The sequence below is a fragment of the Passer domesticus genome, chromosome 3, assembly GCF_036417665.1.
Source record: "Passer domesticus isolate bPasDom1 chromosome 3, bPasDom1.hap1, whole genome shotgun sequence".
Lineage (NCBI taxonomy): Eukaryota > Metazoa > Chordata > Aves > Passeriformes > Passeridae > Passer > Passer domesticus.
In genome coordinates this window covers 6,122,642-6,138,249 of record NC_087476.1, presented here as the reverse complement: position 1 = coordinate 6,138,249, position 15,608 = coordinate 6,122,642, and positions in this window count along the sequence as shown.

Here is a 15,608-nt window from a genome sequence, read left to right as displayed (position 1 = left end):
AAAAAAAAGCATACCTCTGCTTGTGCTACATATTTAGGAGCTTTTGTCTATTTGTTTGTCTGTCTTGCTGTTCTTCAATCTGTCCATCCAGGGAAACATTAAATGCCTGCATGCTTAAATTGACTCCTGATATTTTTCTGCTGTGAGTTGAGCAGCTGTATTTGAGTCTGTCTAGCATAGAAGTGTGGGATTAGGTATACTAAGAAGTAGGAAGGAGACTGGGAGAAGTAAGAGAGGAAGGGGAAGAAGGAATGAGCCCTGGTTTTGCAGGGCTCTCTGCAGTCTGGATGACTCCCAGCATTTCTATTGCTCATTATTCCTTTGAAGTCAGTAAATGTCTGTGAAAATTGCTGGTGAAGTTTTCTCACCTCCACATAACTCTGGTAGAAGAGGACAGTTTAGTCTCACTGCTGCTTTCTCTTTTATCTTTAATAGAGGCTGGTCCACAGTCTGCGTCAAAGGAGCCCAGTCCTTCCCACGTGAATGTTGGCATGGTGGCACCTGATGAGCCATGCAGGGGAAGGGAAAATGGGGTTTTTTGATACCTAGGATATTACACTTCAAAATAAATAAATAAATAATCCAACCAACCTGAAAGAACTTTATATAGTTGTAGAATCAAGCACTTAAAAGCTGATAAATGCCAGAATTAAGGGTGTCAATCAAGTTCCAAATGTTGCCTTCTGGCACTGTAAATTATCATAGTCTTTAGTTATCTAATCATATGCATTTTTTTTTCCTCAAAGTAATGCACATGTAACATTAAGGAGCTGAAAAAGAAATTGAGGATTTGCTTATTAAATTTGCCTCAAATGAAGCAGAGTGTAGAAGAAGAGTTGCAAAAAAAGAGGAGCTAATCGCTGCAGAAGGGGAGTTAAACCACTAATTCTGAGATCATAAATTTTTGATAATTACTATGATGTCTTCTTCATCTCTGTATCTGGGGAAGTGTTGACTCAGATTATAACCAACTGTCTGAGCAGTCATCACTTTGACAAAGTGGTTCCTCTGAGGCATTACAGATTCTAGCTGGTTGTGAAACCATAAATGCAATCTTCACACACATTCAAATTTAAAAGATTTATAGAGATGTACCAGAATTGCTATTGCACCTTTACTGTTTTGACTGAAACAATACTGATACATGATTAAACCTTTCAAAGATTTTGCCCAGCAAACTAGTAAGTCCTTCAAGTTTCTGTAATCTCATTAATTCCTCTCTTGCTGGTAGAAAAAAAAAATAAAATTAGAAGTTCTACTTTAGAAGGCATTTTGTTATAGAGAGTTGAGCAAAGCTGTGTTCTTACACACAGAAGTTATGGATGTAGTGGCCTTCTTGACCTGTCCCAAAGCACCATGGTGGAACTGGTGATCTCTGCCTAAGCTCTGCTGAGGGAGACCCAAATCAAAGACTACCTAAAAGGTCTACAGCATCTCTTCAGTCTCTTTATATCATTAAACACCTCTGGTCTCACCATTATCAGCAAGGAGGTGCAGCACAATTTCACTTGTACCAACTCCAAAACTGGTCTCCAATCCATCTCACTGTAACATCCAGCAGAAAAAAGCTGATTTGGCAGCAGCACATCCAGAACAGCTGTTGGTAATGCACTGCAAAGGTCAGTTTACCCTTCAATTATCACTTAGGTCTGGAATAGAAAGACACATGGTATTTAGTCCTCATGCCTGTCCTGTCCAGCCCCAGTGCCATTGCTCCTAATGAAAATGGCAGTCAGGCAATGATAATGCTGCTAGCTGTCTCATACATGTGTGCAGGGGCAGAAGATAGGAAAAGCATAAAGTCTAATTTCTGTGAACATTTTGAAGACTGCTTTGTAACCTTACTGGTGTCTTTTTAATGTAGTTTTACATGTGTGCATGTGACATACCAGAATTAGAGGAATATTAACTGGAAAAGACTTCATGATGTTGAAGACATGATCATCCATGTTGTTCTCGACATTTTTGCATGCTCTAAAAAGCAGCCTGTAATGACAAACTCAAATTCCTAAGCAATATACTTTCTTAGCTTAAAAAAGTTTCTTCTCTAATCAAATCTAAATTGTTCTTGAATTTCAAGCTTATAGTTTCTTGTTTATCCTTCCTTACTCCTTGTCTGCACCTTGTGTGCCAAAGCTCACAAAACTTTTCAACTGTCCGAAGCAAAAGTTTTGAATTTCTCTGTCTCCCAAAGAAAGTTTTAACTTTAGTTGTGGATCCCTGTCTAGGAAGACGTGGTTTAAAGGAATGGGATTTTCACTTTGAGTATTATTTTGATTTAACCTGGTTTTCTTTGTTGAAGTTCTAGAGGAAGCTTTGGTATTCTACAGCTGTGGAAGAGGTTGTCTTACTCAGTAACTGAAAGAGCAGCCCTGCACAGCCTGGTGAGGAGCTGCTTTTGAGGTGAGGCATTGGTGCTTTATTCCTCTCCCAAGTACCAGGAGTGATTTTTGAACACCTCCTTTCACTAGGGATCTCAACAGGCAAGTCTATGATGTCCAACACAAAATCTTTTACCTTTACAATTAGGAAGGACTTCAGACATTGTGTCTTCTAGTGGTGAGAGATACTTAGCTAGAAAACCACAATAGTGAAATTCAAAGTGAATCCAGACATCTGCTACCCTACGTAAACAACTATGTGTAGTAAGTGTGTTCCCTTCAGGATTTGCTGAGAAATTTCAATTATGTTCATACAAAATTTTATGATATTTCAGACAGGTTTTTTCAGTTCTGTCTACTGTCTCCATTTCTAAAAATGCTTTTTCATTGCTTGATGGGTTTTCTTCTCTTTTTTTCATTTTCCATCTAATAACATTACTGAAAAGTGATGTGAAATAGATAAATCCGTCAGTTTCCTCTTTCATTCTCAGACTCACACACGTATGAACCAGAGGATGTGCATGAAGTACAGGAGATGGAAAGAAAATTTAGAAAGCCATGTGCATGCCCTTTTTACTTCTGTGGTGAATGAAATCCTGAAGACCTGAAGAACCAGAGTCCTGCAAGACTTGCAAGGCCAGCACACTGCTGCCAAGATCATGCTGTCATTTGTGGCTCCTCACACTTCCTTGACCACAAGAGAGCCTGGAGACAGGAATCCACCACTGAGGCTTTGAAAAACTGCATTAGGCTATTGAGCAACTGGATCATGAAACTCTCCTTGATTTCCTTTTTGGGGTTTCTCTCAGCTTTGCAGCCCATAGCCAAATGCCAATTTCTGACAGCATTTTTACCTAGGATATTGAACACTTTCACACTGGATAGTCTGGTGTCTGTGATATTCCAGACACAAATTAGCTGGCAAAAATGGATATTACATACAGACACATGAATACATCTCTCTATTCTTCAAGAGCTTTAGGTCTCAAAGGCAAGCAAGAAATTAGGAAAAGCCACAGTTTAGGTAGCTTTTGCAGTCTCAGTTTTCTTTCCACGTGCAGAAGATCTATGCAGGTATTTAAAAGATGTGTAGGCTTGGTGACATGGTTTAGTGGCCAGCTTGGAATTGCTGGGTTAATTATTGAATTCAAAGTTCCTAGAGGTTTTTTACAACCTATACAATTCTGTGACTCTATATTGAAATTATCATATACTATCCATCCAAACCATCTTGGTCTCATCCAGTGCTCAGGATCAGAAGTCTCAAGACCCAGGAGATGCAATGTGGCAGTCCCATAACTCTCAAGAGGATATGGAGAAATGGAGCAAGGGACTACAGGGACAGAAAAGAGAGGTGTAAGAGGCCGCATTTGCTTTCTTGCTGAGGTCCCTGCTCTTGGTGCTGGGAACACTTGTGCTTACATCTCCCCATGCAATTAGAATTACTTATTTTCATTCAGCTGACAGCACAAAAACTTGCACAGAAAAGACATTTTTCCTTTAAAAATAATATAAATTGCCAACTTCAGTAATTGTGGGAAAAGTCTTAATGGACAAACCTTTTCCCTTGCCCTAGTTATACCCACACAGCTGGTGTTTTACCCATCTCCCTCCCCAACAACCTCCCTCATGCTGCTCAGCTCCAGCAGGAGGAGCAATGGGAGCACACGAGAAGCATCCCCCGTCTCCGTGCTCCCCCAGCATTACCAGCACCCCTTCCACCGCCAAGAGCAGCAAATTATCTAGAAACTCATATTTGGCTCAGGACTGGAGGAAACTCCAAAGCTGTTAAACTTGAAAAAAAATCTCTGTGGAGTGTGTGCGACCTCAGAGTTCCCAAAGGCTCATTTCATAGGATAATTTCACCGGGTAATTTCACCAGAGAAGGTTTTCGCAGGAAAAGGCATGTCTCTGACAGTAGGGTAAGCCCCTTGCTGAATTCCAAATCCCAGCTCTGGAGAAGAGGGATAGGAGAATTTTTTAATGAAACACCTATTTGCGTTCTGTTGAGTTTTATACTGTGAGACAATGGAACTTTTTTTCCTTGGGCTCTGTTTTGTAAACAGGTCAACCGCATTTGTAAAATTTCAGCCCTAATGGTTAAGTTCACAAAGTTATGAAGATGTATAAAAAGGAGTGTCATAATGGTATGAAAGCCACATACAGGACAGTGTTGTCTGAATAATAGTATGGGGTTAAGTTCTCATGTAGTTCTGCAGAGGGCTGTGCTCCTGCCAGCTCCTTCCCACTGCTGTCACAGAGGGCATATCCTACACCAAGGGGTGTTAAAGGAGGGCTAGAGTTTCCTTATTCACCTGTCCTCCCACTGTTGAGTAGATTCCTGGATAGATACAGCTGTACCCTTAAAAGGGGATTGGCAGCATTTAGAAATGACACACATGTTAGACTGTGTGCTTTTTAGCAGTGCCAGGAGGAAGGATTTGTGGCAAATGTAGGGAATTCAGCTGATGGTGCCTTGGAGGCACCTCCAAAGTTAGGTGGGAGGTAATTCAGGGATTTGGATCTTAGAAGGATAATTAGGACAAGTTAAGCACCCAAGACTTTTTGTGGCTCTTGGCCCCAACATCTGTGCAATGAGTATTGTAAATAATCACAAAATCACTGAATAGTTTGGGTTTGGAAGGGACTTTAAAAATCATCCAGTTCCAATCTTCCTGCCATGGAGGAGATCTAAATTTCCATTAGATCAGGTTGCTCCCTCCAAGTCTCATCCAACCTGGCCTTGGACACTGCCAGGGATGGGGAATCCACAGCTTCTCTGGGCAGCCTGTGCCAGGGCCTCACCACCCTCACAGAGAAGAATTTCTTTCTTACATCTAATCCAATTCTCTTCTCTTTTAATTCAAAATGATTTCCTATCACTATTTGCCTCTGTAAAAGCTTATTTCCCTCTTTTTAATGTCCCCTTTAGAAACGGGGCATTTGAACTGGAAACCACTTTTAAGAAAGCCAAAAACTCTGGAGAAAACCAAGCTGTCAGAAAGTAAGAAAAAACACTGGTGTTGTGCTCCTGGATTTCCAGTGGTGTCTTTCATGGTATAGCAGTACCATGCAGATGACGAGTCCATCCTCAGTCTTGGTGCCAAGCACAAGAGACCTGTGATGGAGGGTGATCCAAAGTGCATGGCTCTCACCCTTCTGCAAGTACACTGCTAATCACCTAGACAGCCACAGAGGCCAGCTGGTCATCAATTATCCAGAGATTCCTGAGGCTGGAAAAGGCTGACAGGGCTGAGGTCGAAGAACATGCTGAGACTCTGCTCCTCACTCCACTGGGAAAACAGCACGACTGGCTGGGTACCAGCCACTGTGAAGTGGCAGGACGTTCTTGTGGTTGGCTCCATCGTAATTTGCTTTGGAAATATTTTGGACATCTCTCTTCTTTGTTGGGCAGGGGAGGAGGAAGTGTTTGAACCTTTAAACCCAGTGTGTCTGGCTCTGTTCTTATTTACTGCTGTGTGAGAGGGTGAAGGCAGCACTTGAGCTTAAAAGATGAGTAGGGCTGGTTGAGTGTTTCCTACCTGTTAATTGCTTTTCTTAATTTATCTGTCTAAATTGTTTGTGCCTACGTGTTCCCCATTTCACTATCTCTGAAGAACAACAATTATTGGGATGGTTAAGCAGTTAAAAAAAGGTGAATTGCACTCATAAGTGATACTGCTCCATTTAAAAATCTATCCTGCTTTCTTTTCGCCTGCTTTTTTCTCTCACACAGCTTTGGGCACAAAGCAATATTCCAATAACAACTAATTGTTTTCTCTTTAGCACAACTAGCCTGAATCCTTTATATCACACATAGAAGATATATACCTACAAATATCATACATAAAATATTGAAAGGGCATTGGAGTATATAAAGTCATGAATTTAGTATTTTCTGGTCCAAAATGTGGATTTAGCACCACCAAGAAGGCAATCTGGTGTGTGGGGTGTTCAGATCTTTGACTGTGAGTCCTAATGCCAGAAATTTTACCTCTCTGTGCCTCAAATTATTATCCTATAAACTAGAGTTAATTTTACTTGTCACTTTGTAAAACACTTTGAGGGGTATTGGCCAAAATTACCATCTAGGAAAAAAGTGTTATTAATGCTATTAGGACTGATGACACAAAGTTAAGCTGTTCCAATTTTATCCAACGGCCAAACACACTCTCCAGTTTTACAAATTACAGTGTGGGCTATCCAGTTTCATGAGCACACTTGCCACTCGGTGCCACAGCTTTATACCTCTGGCTCCACAGTCAACATGAACTCGGTATAATCACCATAGAATTTATGTCAGTTTTGTGGAAATGTTATGATTATTCACAGCTGAGACTTCAAAGGCAGCTTAAAGCACTTCGCAGCCATAGAGTTTCCTGTCATAAGTCTCAGGAGATCTACCTGCTGCACTCACCACCGAGCCTGGAAATCTGCCCACTGAGCTTCAGCCTGTGCCCACACAGGGAGCCCAGATCCTGCATTCATGGGAGTGAGCCTGGGACAGGAACATTCACCTCTGCTTCCACTAATTAGCCCAAAAATGTAATTTTCTGTATCTGTGCAGAGATGGACAGGGGATTGTCCATAGCTGAAGTATGGAAAAGGAGGCTCTCTGGTTTATCTGTCTAGGATTATATTTTATTCAATACTGTAAATAAGCACAAATCCTCAAAATGCCAAAAACTGACCTTCGCTAAACCTCTGCACTGAAACTCAGCCTGTGCCAGGTGCTCACCTGCTCACTCACCTGGCCTGTGCTGGCTGCTTCATGGTGTTCCTGAGAAGCACTGTAGGAAATGACACACTGGAATTTTTGGGAATGAAGGAGAACACGTGGATGTGACCTATGCTGTGCCATCTGCTCCTATTATCAGAGAAAGGGGCTTGACCCCATTTAATTTATTTTAATAAATGTAGCTGTTCTGAGCAGGATCCTTTGGCCTGTCTTGTAATGTGCATCTTTAAAAAGCCATTTCCAGGATGGGAAAATTAGCAAATTGTTTAAAATTAGCAGACTACCTGAAAACAATACAGGAAATTGTCTCTCATGTGGATGAAAGCCATATTTTTAGAATCAGAAGTATTTTCATTAATATCTAGTCAATCACATTTCCTACAGTAACCAAAATTTCTGCATGCAAACTATTGAGATTGAATGACAAATATTTTTCTTAATTTGTTGGCAGAAATGAGAGCTTTTATAATTATTATTATAGATGTTATGATTAGGAACATAATTTAGGGGTGCACTTGACATTGCTGCGTTAATGGTTGGACTTGATGATCTTAAAGGGTGAGTAAAATGGGATGAGACCCCCGAGGACATTTGACAAAATGTTTCAAGACAAAGGCAATGCCCATAAAATAATGAATCATATAATATATATAATTTAGGTGAACACTTTATGTTTGAGCTGTAACTATTTGCTTTTGATACCATTTTACTACCGATATGAGAAATAAAAAGTGAAATTCTGTTACGTGGGAACTTGTTTAAAGTCTCAAGATAACTTTTTTTTTTTCAGTTCCATGGCGAGGAAATGAGAGGTCTGAGTCAAAAATCAAGGTCTTCTTATGGTACATGTTGTACAGAAAGAGAGGAAGAAGCAGGCTCTGATGCTGAAAGATAACTGTCTGGAGAGATGAGATTACAGGCACCAAAATAAAAGTACTGTTTTCCTGACATTGTAAAAAGGGAACTAACAGCTACCTGATCACGCAGAGGTTTGAATATCAATTTTATCTGAGATGAGAAACTTCCAGCTCAGACAGAAATCTATTCCAAGGAGCATCAACCTCTGTAACCTCTTGGGTATGATCTGATCTTGCACTGGAAGGAGAGGGATGGAGATGACCTTGTGGTTGTGCCCAGTCACTGACACTTTGATGCAAAAATGGCCATGGGCAGGGTTGACATCTTGTGGGTTTGAGGTTGACTTCCAGTTCTGGTCCAGCACTCCACTTTCACCTTCCTCTGAGAGGGGAAGCAAGCAACCTGCTGAGATCTCTTTCCTTTTTTCCTTCCAAGCGTTTGCTCAGTGCTCCCTGCTGGCAGCAGCTGCTCCCTGAGGCTTATAAAACTGAGGGTGCTGCTCCAGAAATGGAACAGAACAACCACCTCCTGGTCTGAAATCTGTCTGAGAACTGAGCTCCACATCACCAGGGATTGCACTCCCGCTCTGCTTGGAGGAAGCTTGTCTGCAACAGAGGCCTGAGGCTCACAAGTGTCAGATGGGTCCTGCTTACCTGACACGTCAGGGCGCAACTCAGGAGCCTCCAGAGCGGAAAGCTGCGCCAGGAGTTGTAATAACTCATATCCTCTGTGGGCTGGTGGAAAGAGGACCTGAAACTCAGGGGCTTGCACCAGCCACACACGGTTTTCAGCGCCAAATTTTGGTCCTCATGCATCACTGGGGGTTTTGCATGAGAATTAAGGTTTGGTTTACTAAGCAAACAAAATTTCTACCTCATGTCAGGGGTGTTCGTGCTCTTGTTCATGTTCTTGTTCTTGTTCTACTTCTTCTAACATGTTCATGTTCTACCTCTTCACCTGCATTTTTTTACCTTTTTTGAGAAGCAAAATCATGGCTTATGCATTTGCAGCTAAGTAAGGCTGCAAGAATAGGTAAGCATGGTAATAAAGTGTTATGGAAATGCACTGACCACAACTCAAAGTCACCATGTAGGAGAATGCACATGGTTGGGGGGTTAGGTTTATGGGAAATAAAGATCTGAATGATGCTCTGCTTGAGAGTAACGGGCTTTGTGTTTTCTTAACGCCAGGAGTGATTTATTTCTTGTAAACAGCTTTGCTCAATTGGGGCATCCAGTTACTACAGACCTTGTTTGGTATAAAAACTAACGGCATAGAAAAATATTGCTCTAGCAAGGTTTAACTGGTCGTCAGCCCAAACATGTGGCTGAACATGAATTCCACTGCTTGAAATATCCTCTGGTCGCTCAGCAACATCTTAATGTCAAGAGGAGATTATAGTCAGCGTTCCCGTTGAGCCGTGACTCAGAGGTACTGTATGGAAAGAGGACATTTCCAGCAAAAGCGTGATATGGAAACTAAACACAGTGCTGGAAATCTTCCTTCCCATAGAAAAAAAGAAATGTGAAAGGCTAGCTCTTCTGAAGTGGAAGTTTGGCTGCTTCTGGGAACGTTATGAAAATACACTTTACATGCCTGGTTCCTCATATATAACTGTGTTTCACAGCACGTTTCATCATCCACCTTTGCCCTTCCTTTTTTAATTCAGAAAAGGTGCAGGAAGAGACTTAACTTCTCAACAAAAATAAGTGAAAAACTGTGTAAAGGTGACATTTTTGCTAAGCAGGAACTCTGATAAGTTGAAATGGTGTCATTTTGCTTGTGTTGCATAAAAGCTGGCTATTAACATACCTTAGATACTTCGAGAGGTATGGAAATATTTTAAAAAAACATGGACTGAAGAGATTGGGCTCAGTGAAATTTACATTAAAAAACCCAAGGAGACACTTAAATATTCATAGTTTCCATTTCTAATCTTTCTCCACGTAAGTTTCCTGACATACATAATTCTTAGCTATGTTTGTGAGATGCCCGGCATCCTGAGGTCAGATGCATATTTCTTGTTGGGATCCAGATTGGTTATTTTAAATGTTCTGATCCTGTGCAGGCTTGCACACAAGAGGAACTCTAAAAAGATCAGGACTATGTGCAGTTTTAAAGCCAGCCACGTAGCTATGATTATTTATATTTTTAAATCAATATATATACACACATATGTGTTTTCAGGACTGTGTGGTATAGAATTTAGTACAGAAAAATAAAAGTACCACTGTGTATAAATGCTTGTTTGAAGGGGCTAGGGGGAAAGAAGGCAGAGGCAGCCTCATCTCATGGAGCCCAGTAAATGAGGAAAAGACAGTGGGCACAAAGTGAAACACAGCAGATTCTATTTTAACATAAGAGAAACCATTTCCACTGGGAGAGTGGTCATGCACAGGATCAAGATTCCCAGAGAGCTTGATGAATCTCCATCCGTGGACATATGCAAAACCCACCTGGAAAGAGTCTTGGGCAACCCACTGCAGGTGACCCTGCTCTGAGCAAGGGCTTGGATTGGGCAATCTTCAGAGGTGCCTTCCAGACCCAGCAGCTCTGTGATTGTGCAATTCTGTTGAAGAGAAGACAATTACTCGGATTTATCTGAAGAATGATGTCCTCACTTGCTTAACTTCATTAAAACCCATAAAAGCAAAACCCATAAATTTCTTTATAGAGAAATTAAATGATGGCTTTTGTTCCAGGATAAATCTGCTCTGATCATATATAAGATTACTTTAAAATCAATTATTTGTTTTGGTCCTCAGGTGTATTTGGTAATCTTATGTAAAAGTAATTAATTTTGCAGTTCATAGTTTGTTAAAAAATTATTTTCTGTCATGTGTTTGAAAAAGCTTTGTTTCCATTTCCTTTATTTTTAGTTCCTTCACTATGAGGAAGAATACATAGCAAAATTTGATTTTGTTTTTTATCTCAAATATCCTCTCATGAAATAGTACCTGTGCAAAATGAGCATGTGATAAATTTCACTAGCACTGGAATAAAAGTTGAAAAACACAGACTGAAGCAGCCTAAAGGGTTATGCATGGAATACCCAGGTAACAGCCTTTGCTGAAGGGGGTGTCCATTAACATTTTTTTCAGTATATTTCTCTTCACTTGACAATTTTCCAGTTTTCTATGTGCAGTGATTCAGTTCCCAGCACTGAATGGCCTGGGTCCAGTTCTGACACTGGCCTTCGAAATGATTTGCCATGAGAATCTGAGCTGAATTTCACAACCAAGAACAAAGTTTATGGATGTTCAAATCCTGAACTGGATATGAATTTTGTGGCTGGGGTTGTCTGAAATATTTGTTGTTCTTGCAGGAGATCTGGACCTCACTGTCCTCGCTGCATAAACTGCATTAAAAGTGGCTTCTTCCATTAAAAAACACAAAGTCTTTAAAAACCCTCCAATTTTCTGTATTCAGAAGCCAACCATTCATTAGAATAGTTGAGACTGTCCACTCCTGAGGTGTACCAATGCAGTGGGAGTGTCTGGTGTCTGGAGCTGGAATAAATCATCCAGTGGGATAGGGCTGACCACTGGCCACCCCCTGCATGAGAATAACTCAACAGGTAGCCCTGGAGTAAAAGTCATTGAGGCATTGCTGGTCAGTATGATAACGAATGGGATAAGATATTTTTTTTCAAGTTGGTCATCTTTAGACAGTGTGGCAAAGGATATGTTGAAGAAGGGAACCACAGTAACAAAAATAGACAATGTTTAGGGATATTTATGGTAAACTTCTTCCAAACCCCAAAGGGAAAAAAAGTGTGACTATATTAGGAAAAAATAGCAAATAGACGACAAAGATTAAATTCACAGGCAGCTCAGAGACTCTACTTCCTACCAGGCAGAGAGGTGCATTGAAATGATGCTGACTCTTGGAGAACTGTAATTTGATTTGTTTTGCTGCAGTTCAGAGGAGAATCCAGGCTCTGGTCACTGTAGCACTAAAGATCCTCTTACTGCTGGCGTAAACAGGAACCTCTTCCAAGTGCAGATAAGCAGCAAAGGATGTAATATTGAATTATTCTGCCAGTCTAGAGGTGACCCTTCTGCGTGGGCTTGGGGCCCACATGTGCATGGCAATGCAATGAGGTATATCCCATTGCTGCTTTCACTGTGTCTTTTCTGTGGCTGGGAGGCTGCTTTGGTCCTCAGGGCTGTCAGCTGGGAGTCCTTCCTGAGCTCTACATTTATTTTAAGAAGTAAATATCACTGGACTGATGTGTGCACTTAGCCTTGATGAAGTCATTAATGTGGTTTCCAGCATACTGTTCATAAAATTCATGGCTGTACTTAATTGGTACCATGTTCTTCCTCCTCACATATTCTTATATTAATAAGAAAAAATGTTGAAAGGCCTAATAAGCTAGACACAGTAGAGGAATGTTTGAACTGCTGTTAGCTGGTCACATCACCACAGACATGCAGGCCAGTTGTCAAACAGGGGATTATGTGTCACTCAGCAACAGTACAGCCAGCAAGGCAGTTCATCCCTGTTCTCCCAACCCAAATGTTGCCAGCAGATGCACAATGCTGGGTCTGATGGGTGGGTGGGGAGAGGAGGGGGATGCTGCTTATTTACTCTTAGAGTTCTGTCACCTTTTTGGTTGGCAACTCCTGTGGTGCTGAGCTGGGGGCTCAATGAAGAAGACAACTCTGAGATTCTCCTAGGAAAAAAATAGGACTGTCCCACTAGGGACAGCTTTTTTCCTGAGAATTCCTGTGTGGTTTTTCTGAACTTACATCTTTACAAGGGGCCAGGACAATGCCTGGGTTCTGCCCAACCTGCTTAATTTGGGGCTTTCTTTTAGGAAAAGGAGGAAAGGTGAGTAGGATGCTAACTATCTGTTGGACATATCAAACATTTTCAGGTATCTTATCTAATTTTTTGCTTTTAGCTTGCTAGAGATTAAAAGAGTTGCTTTAGCTCTTTAAATGTTAAATTTCTTTTCTAAACAAGTTGTTTATTGTGTAGTATGGCTAGCACCTTCACAATTTATTAATCTCTCCTATTTAGGCATTTTATCCCTCAGTAACCTCTACCTGCTCCTGATCTTAAAGGTCTTTCCCAACCTAATGCTTCTATGATTCTAATCCCTCTCTGATCTTTTCCTCCTGAGTTCAGGAGTCTCAATGGCTTGCCTAGGTAATTTTTGGAGAGTCAAAACTGAGATGAATCCCACTGCCTGTGATCAAATCCCAGCTCCCCTGCAGTGTTGCCAGGAGAAGCTGTGCTGTGCAGGGTGGCAGTGCCTTGCACTTGCAGCCCTGTTCCTCTAACCCAAATCTCCAGAGAAAGTCTGGGCATTGACTCTCCACATCAACATTTCGAGGTCATTGCCCTGATACCATGCCCAGTGAAAACAAAATCTTTTCCTTTGCAGACATATCACATCACAGTGAGGTCAGTGGAGTTACACCAAGCAGGCATCCAACCTCAGTTACCTAATTTAGGCCATCACAGAGGTTGATGGAGGCCATGGTCAGGGAGGCAGGATCTTCCTGCAGCCGGGTTAGCTGACCTGTGCTGCAGAGTTGACCAGTGGCTGCAGAACTCAAACTACCAGGGTGGTTTTCCTTTGAGCTAGCCTTTCCCACTGGCCTGAGGGGTTGGCTCTGTGGACAGCCCATTGCTTAATGACTGGGGGATTTGCCACTCTCAGCTGCAGAAATTGTTAGTTCCACTACTGAAATGTGCTTTGGGAAGCACCTGGGTGTGCATAACACTATGTCTCACCTCCAGACAAGACTGGAATTGTGCTTTCCCACCCACCATGGTGGGTGAAACAAGCTGCAAGCAGAGTATAACTGTCCTGACCAGGATTTAACCAGAAGATGGTGAATAGGACCTTCAATTTTAAGTGCCCTGGCTGTAGCAGAACCAGGAAAGAAGCCCCTTTTGTTCCCATCTTCCTCCAGAAACTGACATTCAAAGCTTAGCAAGAAGCATTGTCAAAATATTTGAGGGCTAAACATATCACCATCTGGAATGGGACTGCAGAAAGAGAGTGAGAGAAAGACTCCTTTTTCACATGTAACTTGTTTAATAAAAATAAAATTCCTCTTGCGCTTCTGACATGGGACTGTAACCACTCCACCCTAACTCGCTTTGTCATGCTCAGATCTATGAAGTAAGAGGAAATTATGGAAATTTATCATGTCTGGGTTCTCAGGATTGATTATGACTCGCTGCTTTTATCTTCCAAACAGTCACTAAATCTAATTGCCTTGTTGTAATGGATTAACCCCTGTGGTCCACAGTAGCATTTATATTGTGTTCAAAGAGACTGTTACAGAGTTAGGGTACTTTTTTTCAGCAATCTACTTTCATAACATGTAGGTGCTCAATGGACATAACTCACCCTTTGTGGGTCTTGGGGGTCTAATTGGCCCATTGTTCTGCCTTTCTGCAGGGGATGAATTTCACATCACTTTGGGAGCAGGTATAGACGAGTCAAAGGGCCTTCCACAGCATAACCATTTCTTTTAAATTACAATGCAAGCAGATTTTGAAACCCCGTGTTCAAACATCAGCATCTGTATTGTAATCAAAAACATTCCCTTGCAGATATTTGTGGGATTAGTGCTATTATTAGTCATTGTGCCTCAGCCCCTGGGGAACCCGAATTCTGGGGTCAGAGCTGTATAAATACAGACCCTGTGTTAATAAAGTTCCCACTTTAGATGTCTTACACTATGCTTGCCAAGGGCTAATGGCTCACACACGGGCTCTCCTGGTGATTCAGTGGGTCCTGGTGACTCTCCAAGTGTTGGTAACAAGGTCTTGTAGGTGTGAGGCAAGAAACAAGAGGTGGCTGTGGACAGAAAGGGTGGAGTGATGTGACAATTGCTCCTCAGTGTGACAATCAGAAGTCAAAATGTGCTTGCACCCTAAATCCTGACCAGTATCTCTGGAGTGCTGTGGGAGAACAATGACTGAAAGGCAGTAAAATTTAAAAGAAAGTGAAAAATTTGGAGGTAAGAAGGACAGGATCTGACAAGGCATCATGCAGGGTAGGGCTGCCAGTGCTAAAGCAGGAACACATATGCCCCTGTTTGTATCAGAAAGAGGGAAGCAGAGTGCTGTGAGACAGAAAGGGAGCTAAAGAAATGGCACCAAAAACCAGAGGAAGGTGATGCTGCAACTTTGAAAGCACTGGTGAGATCTGACAAGGTGAAAGTTTAAGAATGGAACTCCAAAGTGGAGATGGTAAGGCAAAAGTGAGGCAGAGGAAAACTGCACTGAAGGGCTTGGTAATATTATGATGTAGAGTTGTCTGCAAATAAGTAAAAAATTTAGTTAGAAGACTAGCAAAATTACAGGAAAATATACTGGGTAAGAGGGAAATCAGCCAAATCCTGGCTCCTCAAGAGTCTCTGCACCCAACAGGGGTGATAAAGAAGCAGCTGGGGATGATTTCCATTTGTGGGAGGCAGCGCAGGCATGAAAAGAGAGAGGAGACACCAAAGGGAAGGGTAGGAATGAGGAAGCTGGGGCAGAACCAACCACCACCAAATCAGAGACCAGCAACAGAGATGATCAGGACACTTTGGACCATGCTTGAGGAACCCAATCTAATGGGCAGCTGCTGGTGGAGCAGGAATCTGACAAGGAGTGTC